The sequence below is a fragment of the Myotis brandtii genome, unplaced genomic scaffold (genome assembly GCF_000412655.1).
Source record: "Myotis brandtii unplaced genomic scaffold, ASM41265v1 scaffold686, whole genome shotgun sequence".
In the NCBI taxonomy this organism is placed as follows: Eukaryota; Metazoa; Chordata; class Mammalia; order Chiroptera; family Vespertilionidae; genus Myotis; species Myotis brandtii.
The window spans coordinates 2929479-2955577 of NW_005370683.1; the positions used below are offsets into that span (position 1 = coordinate 2929479).

Genomic DNA, 26099 nt, shown 5'->3' on the forward strand with positions numbered 1-26099 from the left:
GTCTGCGGGAAACCGCTTTCCAGTCTTGGCCGCCTGGGCTCCTCGGACCCAGCCCGGAGGATGCCTGCGGGGGACGGGAGCCAACCTTGAGCGCTATGGCTGGGGCCTGAAAACACTGTCTGGTTCACCAAGTAGGGATTTCGCGCTCAACTCAGAGGAAATGAAACCGAGGTTCACAGGAGGTTCGATGACTTCCTCTGCATTACATAATTAGAAGATAACAGCCAGGAATCTAACCCTGGTTTTAATTACACATGCGCTACTTTCGCTTCCCAGGCCTCCGCGGTAGCTTTAAAAAATATTTTAAAGTACTCAGTCCCTTTTAAAAAATAACGGTTTGGCTCAGTGGACAGAGCTTGGACTGCAGACTGAAGGGTCCCGGGTTCGATTCTAGTTAAGGGCACATGTCTGGGTTGCGGGCTCAGATCGTGGAGGAGGGAGCCGATGGATGATTCTCTCTCATCATTGATGTTTCTATCTCTCCCTCTTCCCTCCTCTCTGAAATCAATAAAAATACTTTTTAAAAAATAAATAAAAACAACGGGTTTACATGCGCCTGCACACGGTCTCTTGACTAAAAAGAGAAGACCTTCCTCCCGGGTCTCATTAATTATCTCAACCTACGGGATGCCCTCTTCCTGGATTTCAGTACTAGACTCTAACAACAGCCATCTAACTAGTCTCTGAACCTCCAGCCCCAAGTCCCCAATCTATTTAATAATCCACAACCAGATAAGTAATAAAATGCTAGCAATGTGCCGCTACTCTGATCAGGGTTTTTCCTGAGGCTGCTTAGCCTGGCATTGACGACTCCCACCCGGTTCCCCATCAGAAGGCTGCCTCGCGGTAAAGACTGCAGAGGAAATTCATTATCTCCCCAAACCCTTCCTTCACAGACATAGCTTACTTCTGCATAAAACATTTCCCTCTTCTCTGTGACCGTACTGTTTCTACATCTTTATAGATTCACAGCAAGTCTAAATTATTGTAAAATAATAACCTTACACCTAAACAGGCTTTTGTGTACTAGATAGGAAACAGAAGTCCGGGTCTCGGCCTACTTTCCCTGTTGAGACCTGGGAAAACTGTGTGCTTAATGTCTGTAATTCTCAGCTTTTACATCTGCAAAATGGCATCTCTATTTATGGGGTTGTGTGATTACTAATAAAATAACATTTTTTAGCACTGTATGCCAGGCACTTTGTAGCTCTCTTTACACAAATGCACATTTTAAAGAACTCCAAGTACTATGCAAATGTTCTCATCAACTAGCCTATCCCTTCATTTGAAAGACAAGGAACTTAGAGCCCTGGTTAAGTGGTTTTTCTTTCATGCACAGGCCAGGATTAGAGCTCAGATTTCCTATTAGACGTTCACCAACCCTGCTTTCTCATTAATCATATCACCCCATTTACAGCAATCTCTGAACTCACTGCACCATCTGTAATTCTTGCAAGTGTCACTTCTTGAGACTCAGACCTTGATGCAGAAGCGCAGAAAACGTGAGGAATATGATTGACGAAAGCATACAAAATCTAAGGCCTTGTCTTCAATCTCTCAGCAATGCAATGGTTAAACTTAGGCTAGCAACTTCTTTTTGCCATCTGTAAAATAAAGGAGTTAAAACTGTTCTCAACTAACGTCTCTTCAAGCCTAAAACATTGTGATGATTTTTTTTTTAATTCCTCAACTGGCTGGATCCTCCAGGAAACTGATAAGAATTGTGGTCTACTTGTGAAAATAATGGCAACAATTAAAAAACCAATCATACTTTAGAAGCTTGATTTGGGGGGAGCGTGGTTTAGATTAGTTGGTTGGTGCTTTGTTTTTGCAAAATGGAGATACTTTGTTGATTATAAAATCTATATGTTACCATTGTATTAGTTTCTAGGGTGCCAAAACAAAATAAATACCCACAGTCTGAGTGACCTAACAACAGAAATTTATTTTGTAATTTTGGAGGCTAGATTATGGCAGGCCTGGTTTCTTCTGAGGCCTCTCTCCTTGGTTTATCGATGGCTGCCTTCTCTCTGTGCCTTTAGGTAGTCTTCCCTCTGTGTGAATGTGCCCTAATATCTTCTTTTAAGGACACCAGTCATTTTGGATTAGGGCCTACCCTAATGACCTCATTTTGCTTTAACTGCCTCTTTGAAGACTGTCTCCAAATACAGTCACATTCTGAGGTACTGGTAGTTAGGACTTCAGCATGAATTCAGCCCATAACACCGGGACAAAAATTTCAGCAAAGATTTTTTTTAAATTAACATATCCAGTACATTCTTGGAACATTACTAGTACAGGTTCACAATCCTCATCTCAAACCCTTAAGCCTGGATACACTTTTAAAGTAAGATATTTTGGGATTTTCAAAAGGCAGTATGTTACAAATATAATTACCGAACTCTCTGAGTGGGTTCTGAAGCCGTATCCCATAATCAAATACATTAATATTTATGCAAAACATAAATATTCACACTACGATGAAAAATAAAGTCTATAAATCACTTTCCATCAGTTCTACTCAGGTTTTACTACTAAATGATTACAGCCAGGTAAAATATGAAGATGCTTTCAATTTTCAGTGCTTTTTAGATTACAGGATTCTTATGGAAAAAGGATGTTCACCTGTAAGAATTTGAGGGCAAATTAAGAATGAAAATATTAAGATTAAAAACATCCATATTCTCTGACACAGCAGTTCCACTTTGGGGAATATATCCTCCTAAGGATACAACCTCAATTGCGTAAAAAGCTTTTGCTCATCCAGCCAGTGTGGCTCAATGGATGAGCATTGACCTATGAACCAGGAGGTCACGGATCGATTCTGGTCAGGGCACATGCTTGGGGTTCAGGCTTGATCCCAGTAGAGGGTGTGCAGGAGGCAGCCTATCAATGATTCTCTCTCATCATTAATGTTTCTATCTCTCCCTCTTCCTTGCTCTCTGAAATTAAAAAAAAAAAATTTTTTTAAAGCTTTTGCACTCTAGCCAGTTTTGCTCAGTGAATAAATAGAGCGTTGGCTTGCGGACTGAAGGGTCCTGGGTTTGATTACAGTCAAGGGCACATACCTTGATTGCAGGCTCTATCCTTGTGGAAGCCAATGGATGTGTCTCTATCACATCGATGCTTCCCTCTCTCTGTCTCTCCCCCTGCATTCCACTCTCTCAAAAAAAAAAAAAAATCAAAGGGAAAATATCCCCGGGTAAGGATTAACAAAACAAACAAACAAAAAAAAAGCTTTTGCACAGAGACAGTCATTGCAGTTATTTTAATAAACATTGAAAATAGCCTGAAAGCCCATCAGAAGAGGAATAGTTAAATAAATAATGATCTAACAAAAAAAAAAACAACCCTGGATTTTAATCAGTCACTAAAAATGATGTTGAGAATCTCAATAGACATTTTTTCAAGGAACACATACGGATGGCCAACAAGTACATGAAAAGATGCTCAACATCATTATTTAGAAGGGAAATGCAAATTAAAACCACAGTGAGATATCACATCGCACCTGTTAGAATGGCTCTTACAAAAAGACAGGAAATAACAGGTGTTGGTCAAAATGTGAAGAAAAAGGAATCCTTGTGCACTGTTGATGGGAATGTAAATTGGTGCATCACTATGGAAAACAGTATGGAGTTTCCTCAAAAAATTAAAATAGAACTATAATACCATCCAGCAATTCCACTTTGGGTGTTTATCCAAAGAAAATGAAAATACTAACTCAAAGAATATACACCCCCATGTTCATTGCAGCATGATTTACAGTAGCCAAGATATGGAAATAAATTAAGTGTTCATTGATGAATGAATGAAGAAATTATTTAAATGTACACAATGGAATATTATTCAACCATACAAAAGAATAAAGTCTCACCAGTTGCGACAACATGGATGAACCTTGAGGGCATTGTTAAGTGAAATAATTCAGACAGAGAAAGACAAATACCGTATGATCTCACTTATCTGTGAAAACTAAAACAAAAACAGAACAAGCTTATACGTAGATACAGAGAATAGATTGGTGGTTGCCAGAGGTGGGGGAGGGACTGGAAAATAGGTAAAAGGTGCAAACTTCCAGTTATAAAATAAATGTTATGGATGTAATGTATAGCATGATGATAATAATGATACTGTATTGCATGTTCGAAAATTGCTAATAGTAGATCTTAAAAGTTCTCATCACAAGAAAAGAATTCTGTAACTATGTATGGTGATGGATGTTAACTAGACATAGTGTGGTGATAATTTTGCAGGTATACAAGTATCAAATCATTATATTAAACACCTAAAACTAACATAATGTTATGTCAATTGTACTTCAATTAAAAATAAAATAAAATGGCACTGACTCAAAAATAAATAAATGTAGGGTAAGCATTGTTTGTTGCGCTGCATATTATCTTTTTTCTAATATATTTTTATTGATTTCAGAGAGGAAGGAAGAGGGAAAGAGAGATAGAAATATTAATGATGAGAGAGAATTATTAATCGGCTGCCTCCTGCACGCCCCTACTGGGGATCAAGCCGGCAACCCAGGCATGTGCCCTGACCAGGAATGAAACCTGGGACCCATCAGTCCACAGGCTAATGCTTTATCCACTGAGCCAAACAAGCTAGGGCTGCATATTATCTTTATATTCTCTTTTGCTTTCTTGCCCAAATTAAAAAAAAACACACACAGACAAGACGATGTTGATGTTATCAGAAGAGGCAATGCTTATGTTTAATGTTAAGTGACAGATGCAGAAGATAAAATTGAATATACAATAAAGACTAAACTGAATGAAAAGCATTTAAAAAGTTCAGAAGGAAACACACCAAAATATTAAGGTGGCTTGTAAGTCTCAATTTCATTTCAATACAGTACAACCTGTTACTACACTGTCAGTCCATGGCCTTTTGTTTCTTCTAGTCTGAAATTCTCTTTTCCTATATCCTACTGCTTCCTAACAGTTCTGTATGTCATTACATGGTCTGGCCTTTACTATGAAGACCCACCCATCAGGGCACTATTCCTCCTGCATTTCCTCTTTACTCCAAACCAATTCAGTGCTAGCTTCAGGATAGCCTCCCATTTCTATGTGTTGTCTTACCCACCTTCCCCAAATCCAGAAAGGAGTGTGATGGGAACACTAGATGCATTAATAAGAGATGAATTTGGCCCAGTTGGCTTGGCTCAGTGGTTGAGCATCAACCTATGAACCAGGAGGTCACAGTTTGATTCCTGATCAGGGCACATGCCCAGGTTGCCGGTTCCATCCCCAGTGTGGGACGTGCAGGAGGCAGCCGATCAATGATTCTCTCTCATCATTGATGTTTCTATCTCTCTCTCCCTCTCCCTTCAATAAAAATTTATTTTTAAAAAGAGATGAGTTTGAAAAAGGGAGTTGGAAGATGTTTTAAGGCTTGAACCCAGCTCTGAAGAAGAGCCACGGGCCCACTGATGATGGTGTCTCTGACAGGATCATGTGAGGCTGGTACTGCAAATGCCGGGGAAACTGCAAACTGGTAGGATTCAGCTCCTACCAAAGAAAGGAACTGCTGCTGCTGGAGTGATGCTCAGAGGAGCAGGAAGTGGACTGGAAGACAAGGAAGAGGCAACAAGAAGCTGCCGGGAGAGGGGGGGAGAGCAAGTCCCTTCTTCCTCTCGCCTTTTAGTCTCCTCCTGGCATCCCCTGCTGGCAGAGCCAGCTGTAGCCAGCTAACAAAGCTGAAATGTGGCCCCAGAGTACAGAGGAGTCCAGCTCCGGCATCACAAAGCGAGTATAGAACAGAGGGTGGGTTTGGGGCTGACAGTGACCCAGTAACTGCCACAGTGAGTCCTTTGACACTCAGCATCCGCACGAGGGTGGCTGGGAACAATGGCTGGTGGGCAGTAAGAGACTGCCATTTTGTCCACCTGATTACTGAAAGCCTCCTCTTCAGATGAAGGCTTTGTTGAGTATCTGCATGCAACAAAGATGTCTCTACACTGTAGAGACATTCTGAGAGGCCCATCACATACTTCTTTCCCCAGACCTTTTTGTATCAATTTTCCCATCTTGTCCTTCCTGAGTTCCTGACCATCCAGCCCAGATGTTAGCAAGCGCCTATGAATCACTGCAGATCCATACTTGTGATACGTTTCAGTCCAGATAGGTGGACTATCAAATGTGTTGCTCCAAACTGCTCATTAGGAGAATTTCCCTCCGTTAGTGGCCTCCGGGGCCACCTCTCATCGGGACTGTGATGATGCAATTGTCCACCTCTCCTTGGTCCCGGGATATTATGCAGAACCATTTGTAAGCCAGTCCTAGGTTTTTCCTCCTCAATCAGCCAGTTGCAAGAAACGCTTAAAAGGCCATCCATGTGGACTGGGGGAGAGGAAGAGTCACTGTTGACGGTTTCTTCGTGCAATAAACTCCACAGTTGTAAAGATTTCAGCCCCAATCACATATTAAGTAACTTTATAAACTCCAGTACAAAATATAAATACTGTAGCTACACTTAGAACCCCTAGTAAAGTCAAATGTATTTGACTCACTTTTATATTCATGTTTGACCCAGAAAAATCTACTGTAACATATCTGAAAAAAAATGTAAGTACCCAAAGTCTTTCTGCCAAGAGCACAAACACAGCTGCAGTGCCATATTTCTCAGTAGTGAAAATAATATTTCCCTGAGACATAATCTTGGAAACAGATGTTTAAGGAGAAATTTCAATCTGTTGTCATATGTATCTTCATAGGAAAATGATTGAACTAGCATCAGTTTTTGCAGTAATATAAATAAAACTCCAGCAATTTCTACAAGGATTTCTTACAGCAAACACATTGCCATTTAAATAATGTATTTCATTAGTACATTACATTCTAGAAGCAAACACATCTTATTTCAGTAATATACAAAACAGTTATATATTTCTCAACATTTCTCAGGTTAAGTATATTTTTAAATTTTAATATGAATAAATTATGGCAACAAGCAAAACAAGGCTGTTTGCTTAACCAGTGGTTCTCAACCTTCTGGCCCTTTAAATACAGTTCCTCCTGTTGTGACTCAACCATAAAATTATTTTCGTTACTACTTCATAACTGTATTGTTGCTACTGTTATGAATCGTAATGTAAATATCTGATATGCAGGATGGTCTTAGGCGACCCCTGTGAAAGGGTCGTTCGACCGCCAAAAGGGTCGCGACCCACAGGTTGAGAACCGCTGGCTTAAACAATGGTTAAGGGCATTATCTGAGGCCAAATTGCACGGATTCAAATTCAGGCTCTGCAATTTACTAGCTGTGCTACCTTGGACAAATTACTTAACCTGTGCCTCAGCTTTCACATCCATGAAATGAGGCTATTAATAGTATGCACTTACGGGGTTGTTATGAGGGTTAAGAGCTTAATATATATATGTAAAGCCCTTGGAAACAATGCTTAGCACTTACAGGTAATCACGAAGACCTAGCTGTTTTTCTGAGGTAGCTCAACAGAATGCTTAGAGCCAGACTGATGGTTCCTAATCTTAGCTCTACAGCTTACTCCCTGCATAACTTCAGAAAAGTTATTTAAATTTTTTGGACCTCAGTTTCCTTATCTGTAAAGTGATCATGATAATAATGCCCCATGGAATTATTGCGGAATGATCTACATAAAGTACTGTGACTGGAATACTGTAAGCACTGTATAAACATTTGCCTTTACCAGCTGCTCCCACTTACTCTGAATGCCAGGGAGACTTGAAAGTCCCAGAGCTTAGTGGATTTGCAGGTAGCCCATCATCCTGGAACCTACTGAGTCCTCCTAAGGGGCAACCAGCCAACCTCTGATTCCTTCTGCCCAGGGTTTTCTGTGGCCTTCCAGACAAATAGAAGTTTACATATAATTATACTTATTTCTATTCTAGGTTTTTAAAATATATATTTTTATTGATTTCAGAGAGGAAGGAAGAGGGAGAGAGAGACAGAAACATCAATGATGAGAGAGAATCATTGATTGGCTGCCTCCTGTACCCCGCCTACTGAGGATTGAGCCGGACAACCCAGGCACGTGCCCCTGGCCAGAATCAAACGAGGGACCCTTCAATCCACAGGCCGATGTTCTATCTACTGAGCCAAACCAGCCAGGGCTATTCTAGGTTTTTTAAAAAATTAAAGAGGTATAGAATCAGCTGGAAGTTGTAATATATTTGAGTTGGCTTGGTTCTACTCTGGAACTATTTTTTAATCTACATTTTTGTATCTAAATATTTATCAAAGTATTTATCACTTAGCTTTTTGGGTCCTCAATTTTCTCACTTGTAAAATGAAAGGATTGTACTGAAAATATCTCAGGTATGAAATTAGAAACCTCTAGCTTTCTATTCATGTGACAAGATGATGTTTGGTGTGGTGTGCTCTGAGAGAGGGGTAGAGTCTTACTTGCTACTTGAATCAGATCCGTAGCTCAAATACCACTCACTGTTGGTGGCAGCTGCTTAAACTGTAGGTTTCTAGAAATCCTATAATTTCTTGTTATTATGGAGATTAAAGGCCCAAAATAAATTGGAATGTTTATAATTATATGTATTTCATGACTCAATTGCTGTAAAACTGAACTAATTTGAAATAACAGAATTTTATAGGTTTGAAAGTTTCTAAAATCCTTACAAATCCAAGCATAAATTTTAAGTTTAAATGAGGAAATGTATATACTAGTACGTAAAAGTTCTCCACACTGCCCTAGCCGGTTTGGCTCAGTGGATAGAGCGTTGGCCTGCGGACTGAAGGGTCCCAGGTTCAATTCAGGTCAAGGGCACATGCCCAGGAAGTGGGCTCAAACCCCAGTAGGGGGCATGCAGGAGGCAGCCGATCAATGATTCTCTCTCATCATTGATGTTTCTATCTCTCTCTCCCTCTCTCTTCCTCTCTGAAATTAATAAACATATATTTAAAAAAAAAAGTTCTCCACACAGTTAATACATTTTACAAATGTAATATGTGATCATTTGTAAAATTAATCTGGTCTTAACTTATATAACAGAAAAGCTTTATAATAATGGAGATGGAAACTTCTGGTTATTTAGCAAGTATATACTAGTAGAAGTCATTGTTCCTTGACTGACATCAAAGGATTTCTACCGGCTAAGATGTCCAAGTTAGATTTCATGTATATGAAGTCATGCCAGTTGTTAAGAGGATAAGCGGCTTTACTTTGATGGTTTTGAGTTTCCACATTTGCTTCCAGCTACTCTGCCAGAAGCACACACCCCCATGCTGCCCAAACCGGATAAATTTCTCTGATGTTTTTAATAGCAAGACATTTTTTCCACTAACGTTTTACTTTTATCAGATAGTGGAATGACTTAGCTGTTGGCAAAATGTGTTCGTCTATTATTATGGCTCTTAGTATATTGTGTAGTGGTTAATTTTATAGCATTCTTTAACATACAGCTTGGGTCTATCTTTGAAGTAATATAATGATTCATTTACCCATGCATATTTGAAAGACAATTTCTGGTGCAAAATAGTGCAAGAATACATAATCATGCTTGGCATAATGTTTATAACATTAGCTCATCTCTTCACATACTCTGCAGCATCCTTCTTGGTAATACTAGCATATATATATACTAGAGGCCCAGTGCATAAAAATAGTGCACGGGTAGGGTCCCTAGGCCTGGCCAGTGATCAGGGTCGATTGGGACCTTCCAGCTGCCGGCTGGGGCCTCCTTTCATTCAGCGCTTCCCCCTGGTGGTCAGCACACGTCATAGCGAGCGATTGGTCTCCCGGTTGAACTCCTGTGGGGACAATTTGCATATTATGCTTTTATACACACACACACACACACACACACACAACACACACACCACACATATGTATCATATACTTATTGTTTTCAGAGAGAAAGGGAGAGGGAGAGAGAGATAGAAACATCAATGATGAGAGAGAATCATTGATAGGCTGCCTCCTGCACGCCCCTACTGGGGATAGAGCCCAGACATGTGCCCTTGACTGGAATTGAACCTGGGACTCTTAGGTCGGCAGGCCGATGCTCTATCCACTGAGCCAAACCAGCTAGGGCTCTTGGTATTTTTAAAAAAATATGTTTCTTGATCATATAGTCATTGTTTCACTAAGCACCTCAATAGCTCTCCAGGATTATTATTGACTAGACTTTCATATCATATATGTGATTATTTTTAAATTTTATATTCCAATTTAATACAGTAAAACCAACTCTTCTATGAATTTTACTAATGCATGTAACCACCTCAGTAGTCAAGGTGTAGAACAGTTGCATCATCCAAAAAAGTTCCCTCATGCAGTCCCTTTGCAGTTAACCCTTCCCCCAACCTCTGACTCCTGGCAACTACTGATCTGTTCTTCACCCTACAGTTGTCCTTTCTAAAATGCCATATAAGTGGAACATGCAGATGGATATGTGTAGCCTTTAGAGTGTGGCTTCTTTCACTTAGAACAATGTATTTGGAGATTCATCAATGTTGTTGCTTGTATCAATAGTTTGTTCCTTTCTATTGCTGAATGGAATTTCATTATAAACATATATTTCATTAGATAAGGACATAAGAGTTGTTTCCAAGTTTTGGTGATTATGAAATAACACTGCTATAAAGATTTGTATACAGGGTTTTGTGTGAATATGTTTTTATTTCTCTTGCATAAATACTTAGGACTAGAATTATTAAGTCACATAGTATTTTATGTTTAAATTTTTATGAAACTGCCAAACTTCTTCCTAATGTTGCTGTACCATTTTACATTCCTACCAGCTATGAATGAACGTTCTATACTCATACAGCACTTAATATTGTCAGCCTTTTTTTTTTATTATTATTGCCATTCATGTGAGTATGTATCAGCATCTCATTGTGGTTTCAATTTGCATTTTCTTATGACAAACAATGTGAGCATTTCTTTCATGGTCTTATTAGCCATTCCTGTATTTTCTTTTGTGAAGTGTTTATTCAAAACTTCGCTCATTTAAAAATTTTGAATTTTTTTCCTTATTAAAGTTTTAAAAATTATAGTAAAAGAGATATATGTACTACTATGTGTAATACTTTAAACAATAAAAAATTATAGTAAAATATACATGTTTAACTTTTTAACCATTTGTAAATACAGTAGTATCCTATATAATAAAAGGGTAATATGCAAATCAACCGAACAGCAGAACAGCCAGTCACTATGATGTGCACTGCGGTGGCCAACCACCCATCCTCCCCCATCGGTCCCCCTATCCTCCGGCCTTTCCCCCCAGCCACCTGACCCCCATTGCCCCCCCACCCCACCCAGGCTCAGGCATTGAGCATCTGCCTACCCAAGGCCGCTCAAGTGGGTGACCTGCCCCCATATCTACAGCGCCCTGGACCAGATGGCCGCAAGATCAACGTGGCCAAATTCACCCACAACAAGTGCTCCACCTTCATCGTGACTGACCTGGCGGCCAGGGGCCTGGACATCCCACTGCTGGACAACATCATCAACTTCAGCTTCCCAGCCAAGAGGTGCAAGCTCTTCTTGCACCATGTGGGTTGTGTGGCCTAGGCTGGCCGAAGTGGCACAGCCTACTGCTTGGTGGCCCCAGATGAGGTCCCCTACCTGCTGGACCGTCACCCTCACCCACCCCCACGAGGAGCCCTCAGGTGTGGTCAGGGTGGATAGCGTGCTGGGCCGGGTGCCACGGAGGTGGTAGACCAGTGGTTCTCAAGCTTCTGGCCCTTTAAATACAGTTCCTCATGTTGTGACCCAACCATAAAATTATTTTCGTTGCTACTTCATAACTGTAATGTTGCTACTGTTATGAATCATAATGTAAATATCTGATATGCAGGATGGTCTTAGACAACCCCTGTGAAAGGGTCGTTCGACCGCCAAAGGGGTCGCGACCCACAGGTTGAGAACCGCTGTAGACGATGAGGACTGCGGCCTGTGGAACACCCTGGAGGCATCCTTGGAGCTGCTGGGCCTGGGCCTCGTGGCCGACAATGCCCAGCAGCAGTATATGCGCTGGTGGCCAGCGCCCTCGCCAGAGTCCATCAAGCGGGCCAAGGAGCTGGACCTCGCGGGGCTGGGCCTGCACCCCCTCTTCAGCTTGAGCTTCCAGGAGGAGGAGCTAAAGTGGCTGAGGCTGGTGGCCAGCATCAAGCAGTACCGCTGGTGAGCGACCATCTTTGAGATCAACGCCTCCAGCCGGGACCTGAGCAGCCAGGTGATGCGGGCCAAGTGGCAGAAGGACTGCAAGGCCATCACCAGCTTCCAGCAGGGCCGAAAGGAGGGCCTGACTGGCCCAGCCCCGAGCTGCCCAGTGCAGCAGGTGGAGCAGCCTGGAAAAGAGGAGGAGGAAGAGGAGGAGGAGGAGGAGGAGGAGAAGGAGGAGGAAGAAGAAGGAGGAGGAGGAGAGGAGGAGGAGGAGGAGGAGGAGGAGGAGGAGGAGGGAGTGTGGAGGACATCTTCACAGAGGTCATCAGTCCAAACAGCAGCAGCCAGGACCTGAGCGGGGAGCCAAGAGGCGGAAGGAGGAGGCCCGGACACTGGACCAGGATTTCTATGTCCCCTATCGGCCCAAAGGACTTCGACAGTGAACGGGGCCTGAGTGTTGGTGGGGACAGGGGTGCCTTTGAGCAGCAGGTGGCCAGCGCTGTCCTGGACCTGATGGGGGATGAGGCCCAGAACCTGACCAGGGGCCAGCAGCAGCTCCTGGAAGAAGAAGCAGTTTGTGGGACAGTCAGGACAGGAGGACAAGAAGAAGGTCAAGAAAGTGGTTGCTACATCAGCAGCTCCTATAAGTGGGACCTCTACCAAAAGTGGAAGCAGAAACAGAAAATCGCCAAACCCTCAATGCTTGAGCCCCAGTGGGCTGCCAGCAGTCGATCTTGTTGGCAGCGGTGCTGTTTCACCCAATCCAGTTGGGGCACATGTAGGAGGCAACCAATTGATGTGTCTTTCTCACATCCATGTTTCTCTCTCTGTCTCTCGCCTTCCCTTCTACTCTAAAAATCAATGAAAATGTCCTCAGATGAGGATTGACAAAAAAAGAAAAACAAAATATACATTCATACACACATATACATAAATACATAAATATTGGGGGGCTGAGGGACAGGGTCCCACAGGTGCACAAATTTCGTGCATCGGGCCTCTAGTTAAATATATTTACAATGTTGTGTAACCATTATCACTATTGATACCCAAAACTTTTCATCATTCCCAAAACTCTGTACCCATCAAACACTAATATTGCCCTCATCTTTTTTCCCCCCATTCCCTGGTAACCTATATTCTAATTTGTGCCTCTATTAATTTTTCTATTCTATGTACCTCATATAAGTGGAATTATGCGATATTTTGCCTACTGTGTCTGACTTATTTCCCTAATCATAATGTTTCAAAGTTCATCTATGTTGTATCATATATCAAAATTGCATTCCTTTTTATGGCTGAATAATATGCCAGTGTATCTAATTATTGAATTTAAAGAGGTGTCTTTGTATTCTGTTTATAGATATGTTATTTGCAAATATTTTCTTCCAGTCTTTTGCTTGCCATTTTCTCTGGGACTTTTGAAATAGGAAAATATTTTAATTTTGGTGAAGTCATTGTATCAATTTTTCCATTTAAGATTTTTTCCATTTTATGATTTTGATTTCATATCTAAGAACTCTTTACCTAACCCAATAGCACAAAGATTTCTCCTGTGAGTTCTTCTAATGTTTCAAAGCTTTATATTAGGTCTATGATTCCTTTTGAGCAAATCTATAATAATAAAAGGGTAATATGCTAATTAGACCGGACGTCTTCTGGACGTCATTCCGGACATCCTTCCTGTCAAAGCCGGGGCTGGAGGGAAGCCAGCCTGGGTCCCGGGTGCCTGTGGGTGGCCTGAGGGAAGCCAGCTCGAGTCCCGGGTGCCAGAGGGAAGCTGGTGCTGGCAGCTGGGGGAAGGAAGGCCTACTCTTGTATGAATTTTCGTGCATCGGGCCTCTAGTTTTAATATAAAGTATCAGGTATGAACTGAGTTTATATTTTGCATGTAGATCAAATTGTTCAAGCAGTTTGTTGGAAAGTCTAACCTTTCTCCATTGAATTGCCTTTGCATCATTGTCAGAAATTAATTGACTGTATTTTTGAGAGTTTAATTCTGGCTCTATCATGTTCCATTGATCTAAGTAGCTATCCTTTGGCCAAAACCACAGTCTTGATTACTAAAGGTTTATAGTAAAGTAAGTCTTGAAGTCAGATAGTGTGAGTCTTCCAACTTCTTTTTCAAAGTTGTTTTGGCTATCCTAGTTCATTAGCTTCACATATAAATTCTAGAGTCAGCTTGTTGATATTTCCAAAAAATTCTGCTGAGATTTTGATTGGGATTGGAGAGCATCTATAGATCAATTTGATGAGAATTGACATTTCAACATTTGTGATTATTTTTGGATGCAACTATCTCATTCTAAATTTCTGTAACAAATCCTTCACTTCTACTAAATAAAACACAGTTTCCTCTTATCTTGGCTAATCTAATACAGATATTTCAAATGAAGTTCTTTCTGTAACAATTGAGTTTTTTCCAGGTGGTTGTATGTTGTAATAGATTACTATCTGCTATTAAGTTTTAGTGACACAAAGCTATGGTCATTTTTTATTTATTGTTTTAATTGCATTATTATTATTAACACTAGAGGTCTGATGCATGAAATTCGTGCAAGGAGCTCGGCCCTCACAGCTCAGGGTTCATCCAGAAGGTGGTTCAGAAGGTCATTTGGCTGTCCGGTCTAATTAGCATATTATGCTTTTATTATTATAGATGATGATGCTTTTTCTTTGGTTTTGTAACTATTTATATCTTTACATGAGCTAAAGTCTTTTGGTGTTTTATTGATTGATTATAGTAAAATATACATAACACAAAATGTACCATTTTAACCATTTTTATATGCATCAAGTACATTCACATTGTTGTGCAACCATTACCACCATCCATATCCAAAACATTTTTCATCTTCCCAAACTGAAACTCTGTACCCATTAAATAATAACTCCCGTTTCCTCCTGTCTTACAGCCTCTGGCAACCACAATTCTACTTTCTGTCTCCATGAATCTGATTATTCTAGGTGCTTTGTGTAAGTGGAATCACACATATGTTTCACTTAACATATGTTGAAGTACATCCATGTTGAAGCATGTTTCAGAATTTCCTCCCCTTCTGATAATATTCCATTTTGTGTGTGTGTGTGCATCATTTTTTTGTTATCCATTTATCCATCAATGGATACTTGGATTGTTTTCTCCTTTTGGCTATTTATAATGTTTCTATGAACATAAATGTACAAATATCTGTTGAGTCTCTGCTGTCAATTATTTTTGGTATATCCCCAGAAGTGGAATTGCTGGATCATGACAATTCTATGTTTAATTTTTTGAGAAACCACCACATTATTGAGCTAAAGTCTTAAAAGAGTGATTTACATATTTAACATAGCCTTTTATATGTTATTGCCAGATTTGTGAGAAGTCTTTAGAAAAGGAAATGGACTTTAGATAGTAATGGACAATAGTGTGACTAGTGGGGACATTCAGGAAGAACTTATTGAGAGGACAGATACTTCAATGAAGAATTTCTAACATCTCCTTGTACTTACACTACTACTAGAGCCATGGTATGTTTACAGCATCATTATTTGCTTTCTAAAATTCTAATGTCAGAATATATTCAGAATGTGAACTTACTATTTTTAAATTTTATTTGTTTGCAAAAAGAAAACCTGACATTCCAAATTCCTTAGCTCTGGAAACAGCTTTCCTACCAGGCTTTAAAAAATTTAATAATTTCTATAATAAGCCATTTTTTGGCTTCATAAGAATTTACTATGATACTGTTTTTTAAATTCTATGAAAAGCAAGTAAAGGATACAAAAACTACAAAGAACTAAATGTTTATTTATTAAGCCATGTTTATTTATTATTATTTATCTAGCATTATAATAGATCCTAGAAATTTTTAAAACAAGGCACTTACTCGTTTAGAATCTTTTGCTGACGTTAAAAACAAAAACAAAAACAAAAAAACCACACAAGCCCAGTGGCATGGCTCAGTGGTTGAACGTTAACCTATGAACCAGGAGGTCATGGTTGGATTCCAGGTCAGGGCACATGCTCAGGTTGGGGGGGGGGTGCAGGAGGCAGCCGATCAATGATTCTCTCTCATCGTTGATGTTTCTATCTCTCTCTCCCTCTCCCTTCCTCTCTGAAATCAATAAAAATATATTTTAAAAAAAAACACATACAAACACCCTAGGTAAATGAATAAAAAAGATAATCATGTCTTAGATGCAACAATACTTCTCACCACATATGGAGTGGTGCCAAGTACCTACTCACTCTTGTTTGGGGAGAGACAGCTTTAGAGATGTAGGTACTAGTTGCATACCGGACAGAGTTTAAAGTTTCCTGAAGTGGAAACTGTAGCCTTCAAGTCACATTGGGCCCCAAACTACACAGGGAGATGACATTCCTAGAACTGACATGTCTTCCTGCCTCCTTCCCTCTCTGTCACTCTCGGCGAGAGAACACTTTGGGGACAGTATCACTCTCCTCTCGCTGGATCTCTCTTCAGGAGCTCCCAGCACATACCATGCACTGTTCTATTTAGAATGCCAGCAAAGGCTAAAGATTCTTGACAGAGGCATAGACATTAGCTTCATCAGATCTGACACCATTTGAGGTTTTAGCTTGGGGCCATTTCGAAGCTCCAAGCCAATTAATCCTAAAAGGCTTCTACTCTCTGTCATCCTCAATCACTCTCATAATTGCAAATCACAGTCTCCCTCCTCCATCAACACACTCTATCCAATCTTTTAACGTATTGCTGTCATTCTACTGTTTTGTACTTATTCCCCAATAAATCACTCTCTCTCTCTCTCTGGTGGTTGCCCACCCACCGTAGCTCTTTTTATTATGCCTTTTGGAGTGCTCCCCCCAACAACCAACCAACCAAACAACAAACCCTTTCTCAAGGACACTGAGTTTTCCTTAAAGTGTTTTCCTGTTTGAATTGACTGCTAGATAGTTTAGGGCCAATTTTGTGAATAAACTCCACTTCCATCTCTGTTTTATAACCTTATTCTTATTTCTCTTTTGGTTTATTTCTAGTGCTTTTTAAAAACTTTGCTATGGTGTTGATGTTTTTGTAAAACCTCCTTGGGTAACTTCCAGCACCATATGAGATTATAATAAATGCTCTTATTACCTACGCAAAATCTATTACCTCTTCTTCTTCACTAACGCCAATTTTACTTGGAACATCAATGTGCCTCACATCAAACAATTTTGATTTTTCAGGCTCCATTAATGCCAGGAATGGTCATTTGACAGTTTTAGCTAATGAGATATAAATGGAAGTCTACTTCAGAGTTTTCAGAAAAAAACTATTGTTTTACTGTTAAAAGGGTCAGACTCATCTATGCCCCTCTTCATCTATTCATATTTTGTATTCATATTTTAAATGTAAATGTTTCATAAAATCCTGTACTTTATCTTCTTGCTCTATGTACAGCATTCTCATCTTCACTTACAGTTTTTATCATCACATATACATAGCTGTATTAGTCAGGGTTCTCCAGAGAAACAGAACCAACAGAAATATATATGAAGAGATTTATTATGGGGAGTGGCTCACATGATTATGGAGGCTGAGATATGCTATGATATACCACCTGCAATTTGGAGAACCAGAAAAGCCAGTCGGACACCAAAGGCCTGAGAACATGGGGGCCACTGGTTTTAAATCTTGGAGTCAAAAAGCCTGCAAACCAGAAGCTTTCCATTTCTGAGGACAGGAGGGGATGTATGTTCCAGATTTAAGGGGAGAGAGAGAGAGAGAGAGAGAGAGAGAGAGAGAGAGAGAGAGATTGCCCTTCCTGTGCCTTCTGTTCTATTCAGGCCCCTGAGGATTGGAGGATGCCCACCCACATTAGTGAGGGTGAACCTTCTTTACTCAGTCTAGTGATTCAAATGCTCATCTCTTCCAGAAGCATCTTCACAGACACCCTCAGAAATAATGTTTTACCAGCAATCTGGGCATCCCTTAGCCCAGTCAAGTTCACACATAAAATTAAGCCTCACAATGATAATGTCAAATAATTTTCTTCAGAATTTCCAAACAGTATTTCTGGCTATGACACAAGCACCTCAAACGTGAACTCATCCTTTCCCCTAAATATATTTTTCCTCCTGATTTCATATCCTGGTTACCAACATCAAAATCTACCCTGGTTGCCAACATCAAAATCTACTGTCCACGTGGGAGAATCTTGGCTTTCTGTCACCTTCCACATCCACATTCCACATCTGAGTCTTATCGCTTTCATTCCATTAATATTTTTTGTATTTTAGTCATTCCTCGGCCTGACCTAGAACTTTTGACTCTTTATATAATTTCTTCTCCACATTGCGAACCCCATGAGGACAGGGAACATAACTTGTTGACTTCTGTGACCCTAGCTAATCCAGGTAGTGAGGTTCTTGCTAAATATTTTTTGTCTGGCTGATTAAAACTAACATGTAAATATGAGATTAAGCACTTAAAGGTCTTTAATGACTTCTAATTACTTATCTAAACACCTTACTATCATATAAAAGATATTCCATCATTCCTATGTGTAGATTTGTTTGTCATATGTAATAGATGTACTCAGATGCTTAACATTTTTAAGGTCTTCTATCTGCTTTTACATTTTTTTCCATCACTTCCCTCATGGTATAGCTATCCACTACCAAGACACCTGCTTTGCCTTCCTTTCTAATCTGTTGCTCCTATGCAAGCTATAGGCCAGGAATATAGGGACTGACTAAAAATTCAAAGGGCTGCCTTCTGGATAAAGTTCATGAGCATTAGTAAAAAAACATTATAATTTCTCATTTGGTTTATCACAGCTTTCCCCCTTTATTTCCTAAGATGAGAGGTTGTTGGATAAATGTCTTTTAGACAAGTGAGGTGTAGTTATATACAGCAATTTAAAAAAATAAAAATTATATGTCAGCTTTGCATATATTGTCTACATAAGGGAACTAGCCTATTTGCAAATCAATAATCCAGTACTTAAATCTGAACCGATTATAAGTGCCTTCCTTTTTCTTATTCATTCCTTTTTCTTGCACTTCACTCCTAGTCCTTTCTTATCCTACTTTACTATCATTGCAATCTCAAGCATAGATGGTAGGTGTAGGGGAATGCAAAGAACCATAAGAGAGAAGTCTAGAAACATCTTAAGTTTTTAATTCCCTATGCCATAATTTTTAGTAAAGAGATCATGTGAAATTAGCCGGGCATATGGATACCTTATCTCTCCTGTCCCCATTTAAGGTAACTTAAGCAGGACTGTTATTTAAATAATTACATTACTGAAGTTTTTAAAAGGGGACCTGTTCATAAGCTATTTGACTGTTTTCCTAAACAACAGCAAAAACTAAATTCACGGGACACGCTATATGCAAGTGTGCTCATTATCACTGCCAAAATAGGGCAAATATTTAGTCATTAGGAAACACATTAAATGACAACACTCATAAGAGGTGTCCATTAGCCCATGCATAGGTAAAGGTAAATACACATGAGAAAAGCAAGTAAGAAAATATATGTAATCCATTAGAAATTCTCAGTCAGAATAAGCTGCAAGAGTCTGCCATGGAGGAATGCAATAGAAGCTTCCAGTTGAGCTGAGGTTTATTTATCCTGCTTATCTGAAGCCAGAGCCAATAATCCCAATGATTCCAAGAATGAAGATAAATGTTTTTCCCCATTTAGAAAGAGCCAACTGGCAGCACCTTTGCCAATGGGTCAATTCTTGGTCTTAGTAACATGATATGAGTAGGGCTTTGCTGATTTAATGCTGGTGTGCCTTGAGTTGTGTCTCATTAGCAGAGATAGATTTACACCCATTCTCCTGCTTTCTGGCTCAGTGCCTTTTACAACCACCTGAATGCACTTAAGAGACAGAAGGAAACAAAACAAAGCTACCTGACCCAGGGGAGTCTGACCTTAGCATCTGTCAAATGCCAGGTTGAGAGTCTGAGCCTTCAAAGCCATCAAAGCCAATGGAGGAACTTCTATGAGGCTTTATGTTCCAAAACAGTGACTGCCACAGCACATCTTTGCTGGATTCCGCAAAGGGAGGGGTGTGTGTGTGTGTGTGTGTGTGTGTGTGTGTGTGTCCCTTGATTTCATTCCTTTAGCCCAAGCAGATCTAAATCTTAAGTAAATATTAGGTCTCTGCCGTTTTCTATTTATGTCTATTAGTTTTTACTGTGTCATTTGGGCAACTTGATTTCTGTCATTAGCCAATCTCTGATTCTACTTTTGCTTTATTTTACTAGGTCTCATTGACCTTCCTCTGTATCTGGTTTCAACTTCTGGCTGCCTTTTTTTTTTTTAGTTCTTCCATAATAATCTGTAGAGACTTAGATTTATCATGCAACACAAGATATGGGGAACTACATTAGAATAGTGTAACTGGCTTATCAGACCCTATGATCTCCCATCCTCTAAAATAATTTTATTTGTAGGCTTTTAGTTGAAGTTGGCAGACATTCTTGAATTATGATCTATAAATAAGGATCTTGTGATGGGGAAAGCTAGAAAGTAATATTTCTTTTCTCAGTTTCCATCCTTTACATTTATATTCAGAATGCTGAGTGTCCATGGGAGAAAGTGCTTCATTTACAAGGTAAATAATAATTTTAGAAATAATTTGGAGTTATTATTCCACAAAAGTGAACACAGAATGATAATCCCATTAATTAATATAAATGTAAATAAGAAAAACTTCAATATTTTTTCCTCAAGTAATTAATGGCATTATATGTGTACTAAGTGATATCTATAATTTTCAGATTGAGTCTCAGCAGAGAGCAAATCATACCAGCACTAAGGAGGCTTGCTCCCCTACAAGTTGCCTTTTCATATATTTTAACTCCTTCTTTACTTCCAACACGCAGAATATAGTGCTTTTCAACTTTTATTGAATTATTTCATTGCAGAGGCAATATGCTTGTTGTAAGGATTAAATCATTTGAAACACAGCCTAGCACAGAGTACAGTTGTTTGTTAGTATAGCTTATTAACATTATATAATGGATTAGTATCAACATGGTGCTGGATGGAATTTAGCTAGCAACATCTGAATTTGGTCTTGGGCCTATTGCTCCTTCTCTTTGTGTTGGTGTTGAGGGAGCTAGATGCACAACAGGAGCTTAACAATACAAAAGAATACTTCATTGTTAGCTAGATCTTTGGCTCCAAATGCTAACAAAAAACGCCAGAGAGCTGGACCAGAAAAAGGCTAAAATTCCACTTCTTTAGGCTAGTGGCCATAGAAACCAATAGCCAAAGCAAATCCGTTGGCAAGTATTTTCTCTCCTTCCAACCCCATCCCCTATTCACACATTCAAGTCTTGAAATTTGCCATTTCAGTGGTATGAAAATGACACATGGCAGAGCTAGAGAACAAAGGACAAATCACGAGAGAAAAATAATTCCCTGAGCATTGAGCTACCCACCCCAGACCTGCTTGTGCCAGGGCGAGACACTGAGCTTGATTGTGTCACCTGGGAAAAAGAGGCAAAGGGAGAGCAGAAAAACGGGGGTGGTTTAGGCTTCTGCCAAGTCCTAAGCCTGACTGCCATAACCTCATTGGCGCAGAATGGAGTAGGGAAAGAGCTGGTTTGGTTTTGAGGGTGTAGCACTAGCCCTTAGCTCTTCATGCTAACCCAGTCTTGATAGGGCATTTGATAAATGGTCTCACATCAAGTCACTAGTCACGACTACTAAATGTTCTTTAAACCAAACCAAAGCATAAAAACTTCCCTTGTGGTCCTGGCTGAATGACTCAGTTGGTTGGAGTGTCGTCCCGTACAACAAAAGGATTGCGGGTTCAATTCCTGGTCAGGACACCTACCTAGGTTGTGGTTGGATCCCTGGTCAGGGCGCGTATGGGAGGCAACCAATTGATGTTTTTCTTTCACATCAATGGTTCTTTCTCTTCTCCTTGTGGACTGAGACAGAGCTCAAAAGACTAGAACAAAGAGTACAACTTTTGCCTATGGTCAACATCTGTCTCCCAGGACTATGAAGACAATTGACAAGGGTGTATGTAATATATGTGGCACATAGTAGGTTCTCAAATTGTAGCTTTATTTTTCATTTTGTTACTATTATTATTAAAGAAAATCTTCTATGCTAGATACTGAAACACATAACTGAATGATAAAGCAAAAATTATGTAATGTTTGATATAATAATTGCATCTCCCAGAACTATACCAAAAAGTGGTTGACTACTTAGGACTTAAAACCATAAGAGTGGTTTTATTTTCCCTCTTCTCTGTAATTGGTGGCTACAGGTGATCAAATACAGTATTTGGGTATACATTTAAGAAACTTAAAATGAGTACAGAATCTGATAGCTATGTTTCATCTAGATTTACGTTACATTTAGTGCGTGGCTGGGATGTTAGCCAAAAGAGATTTGCTATCCTTTCATGAGATAAAATTATGGCATGAATCATCATCTCTCTAGTCTATTCCAGTAAAGATATTTTCAAAGGATTTTTAAAAGACAAACACAGTTCATAATTTGATGTACATGTGTTTCTGCAAATTGATTCTTGAACTCCAAACAGTATGGTGGAGAGGGTATGCATCACCTACAGCTACATGTTTGGGTGTATCAGAGGAGAATTAAGTGAAGAAATGCAAAAACATGTTTTGTTTTGTTTTTTTCCTACTTAAAAGGAGGCAGAGGTTCTATATAAAAAGAGGCTTGACATTTTCCAGGCTAACCTATTATTTATAGTACATAGAACACAAAAATATAGTTGTCTTTGTGAGCAAGGAATTTAAAAACCAATTAACGTGGGCTTTTGACAGTTTAAGACAAATGCAGAAAGAGCTCATTCTGAGATCATGATCCAGTACTACAGCCATAAAACGTTCAGGTCCAGCCTTAGAATTCTGACCTTAGAATTAGCTATGGAGAGTAAAACGTGGGTTTTAAAAGACCAGTCCAGTAAGATTGTATCAGGGTAACTAAATATTTTTTCATTTACACTGGAATTTTTGGTTGATAAGCTTTCACAGTATGCCAAATTAATCTTTAATTTTTTAAAAAAATATATTTTTATTGATTTCAGAGAGGAAGGGAGAGGGAGAGAGAGATATAAACATCAATGATGAGAGAACCATCATTGTTCAGCTGCCTCCTGCACACCCCCCACTGGGGATCAAGCCTGCAACCTGGGAATATGCCTTTGGCTGGAATCAAACCTAGGACCCTTCCACAAGCCAATGCTCTATCCACTGAGCCAAACTAGCTAGGGCAACATTATTATAACATCTACGTATTAGCATCTGGCATTCTATTGATGTTCATTCTATTTATTCCCTTGATAATCATTTAAAAAATATATTAGAAAAAGAGAGTAGGAAGATAAAGCCCAAGCTAACTCCTATAACGTAAGATATGTTATTTAGATGGACTCTGCATAAACTTAAAGACCATCTAATATTACAGCCATAAAACATGTAGGTTATTTAGCTTCTCTGTGACTTGGTTTCTTCATCTGTAATATGGGCATCCTTGAGTTCTTAGGAGAATTACTAAATTGGAAAATACATTTAAAGTGTTTGGGATACTACTTGGCACATATTAAGCATTCAACATAGGATATATGTTATCAGTAGCAGTGGTTTGTATGTGAAATGGTGGCTTAACATGTAGTTATATGAGAATAAATAAAGGGCATACTGTTTTAGAATCTACTCACCTAAAATTTGGAGAAAACATTTTATCTTTTCTAATCAATAAAAGTAAAATTTCTAAAAAATACCCAATGAAAAATTAATACTTAGTGAGCATTCAGTAATACATTACATAATTACTATCATTAAGCATAAGAAACAAAATAAACTTAAAACATTATGCATAATACATACAGTAGTGCTTATTATTGTCATATATTTTATTGTTTAAAAATTTCTCCCAAGTTCAGAGATTCCCTAGAAAACTTTCCATTGTAGATTATTAATATGTTGAACCCCATTATAACATATCTCATTCAAAACATCTTACTAATTTGTTACTTTGTTTAACCTATGGGTCAAATAATATTTCTCTGAAAAAAGAAACTTACCTGTACACTAAAAAAGGCATTAGTTGGCCTCACAAACAACAGGATTTTTGTATATTTGTGTTTAGTAAGGCAGTATAATAGGCATAATTATTTTTCCAAATGTATTTAAGTTCTGAATCACTCATCATTAGCTCTATGGGATAACTTCATAAAACTTGGTCCTAAAAAAATAACACTACTCTTTTCAATCTTCTGCACATTTTATCGTTTTCTGTCATAAATTCCAATTGTTTTCATATACATTCAACCCAATTTCCCCACCTCCTCTTTATAGTGTAAAAATGGATACTTTCAAGTCCAGAGAAAGAAGAATAAAAGAGTGTCAGAAAAAGGGTTAACGACAAATGGAGATTAATATGAAAAAGGTGGGAGAAGGTCGGCATGGAAAAGAGAGGTGTAAGAGAAGCACTGAGTTTAATCCAGGGGTGGGCAAACTTTTTGACTCGAGGGCCACAATGGGTTCTTAAACTGGACCGGAGGGCCGGAACAAAAGCATGGATGGAGTGTTTGTGTGAACTAATATAAATTCAAAGTAAACATCATTACATAAAAGGGTACGGTCTTTTTTTTTTTTTTTAGTTTTATTCATTTCAAACGGGCAGAATCCAGCCCGCGGGCAGTAGTTTGCCCATGGCTGGAGATATTCAAGAGAACTCATTTGCATGGATGTCAGCAGACAAGCTGGTGCTTTCTCTCTGCTGGGAGCTCAGCTAGAACTTTTCACGAGTGTCTGCACATTCTCCATGGGGCTTGTTTTTCACAGCATGACGTCTGGGCTCACAAACTGAGCTCCTTGAGTGCTTGCCCTCAGAACAAGTGTTTCAAAAAGCTCAGGTGGAAGCCTTAAAACTTCTTATGGCCTAGCATTGGAAATGTCAAAATATCACTTCCAATACAGTCTATTGACTGAGCAAGTCACTGAAAGTCAGCTCAGATTCAAAGAGAGGAATTGGACTCCATCTTGGAATAAGACGTGTAACAAAGAATTTGTAACCATCCTTAATCAACAGCAAATTTAAAGGAAACATTTCTGCCCTAACCAGTTTGGCTCAGTGGATAGAGCATCGGCCTGCGGACTCAAGGGTCCCAGGTTCGACTCTGGTCAGGAGCATGTACCTTGGTTGCGGGCATATGCCCGGTGGGGAGTGTGCAGGGGGCAGCTGATGGATGTTTCTCTCGCATCGATGTTTCTAGCTCTCTATCCCTCTCCCTTCCTCTCTGTAAAAATTCAATAATATATATATATTTTTAAAGGAAACATTTCTAAAAATAAAAATCATTTTGAAAAAGAATTAAGAACTCAGTGCTAGGGTTTCCCAGAATTTTTGACAAAGTTTGAAAAATAGTGGTGGGCTTTGCAAGTCAGAGCCTCAGCAGGGGTAAGTCCTGTTAGCTACCAGGAGCCACGGGGGTTGCGGAGGAAGATGCTGACTATCATGTGTCTCTAGTGGCAGAAGCCTTTGTCTGTCAGATCCCAGCTGCAGAACCTTGGCCTGAAAATGCTACATTATATCAGCAACTGAAAGGGGAGCAAATTTTGCTTTCTGACAATGCTGCCTCTCTAGCAGGCCTTTTGTGCTTATTGACTGTGTGACTTGGGGTATATTACTTCACCTCTCTGTGCCTCAATTCTGTCACCTGTATAATGATGAAAATAATGCCTACCTAAAAGGGATTGTTAGTTTACATTTTTCACTATTCGCCTGGTGCACAGATCCGTGCACATTGAAAGGAAATTAATTAGAAGAAATATTTTAATATCGCTATTCGCCCTTTCTCTATAATAGAAGTGTCAACCAAATTCACGATCAACAATGACAGATTGAAACATACATGTGCGATTGGCACCAGCGAGAGCTTTATATGTATCACGCATGTGCGAGTCAATTTATGTATACACACACACACACACACACACACACACACACACACACAC

At 39.4% G+C, this 26099-nt stretch overlaps 1 pseudogene; it reads left to right on the plus strand.

Moving 5' to 3' along the window:
* Positions 1–5449: 5449 nt before the first annotated feature.
* LOC102243814 lies at positions 5450–15104 on the plus strand (annotated as a pseudogene).
* The last annotated feature ends 10995 nt before the right edge of the window (positions 15105–26099 follow it).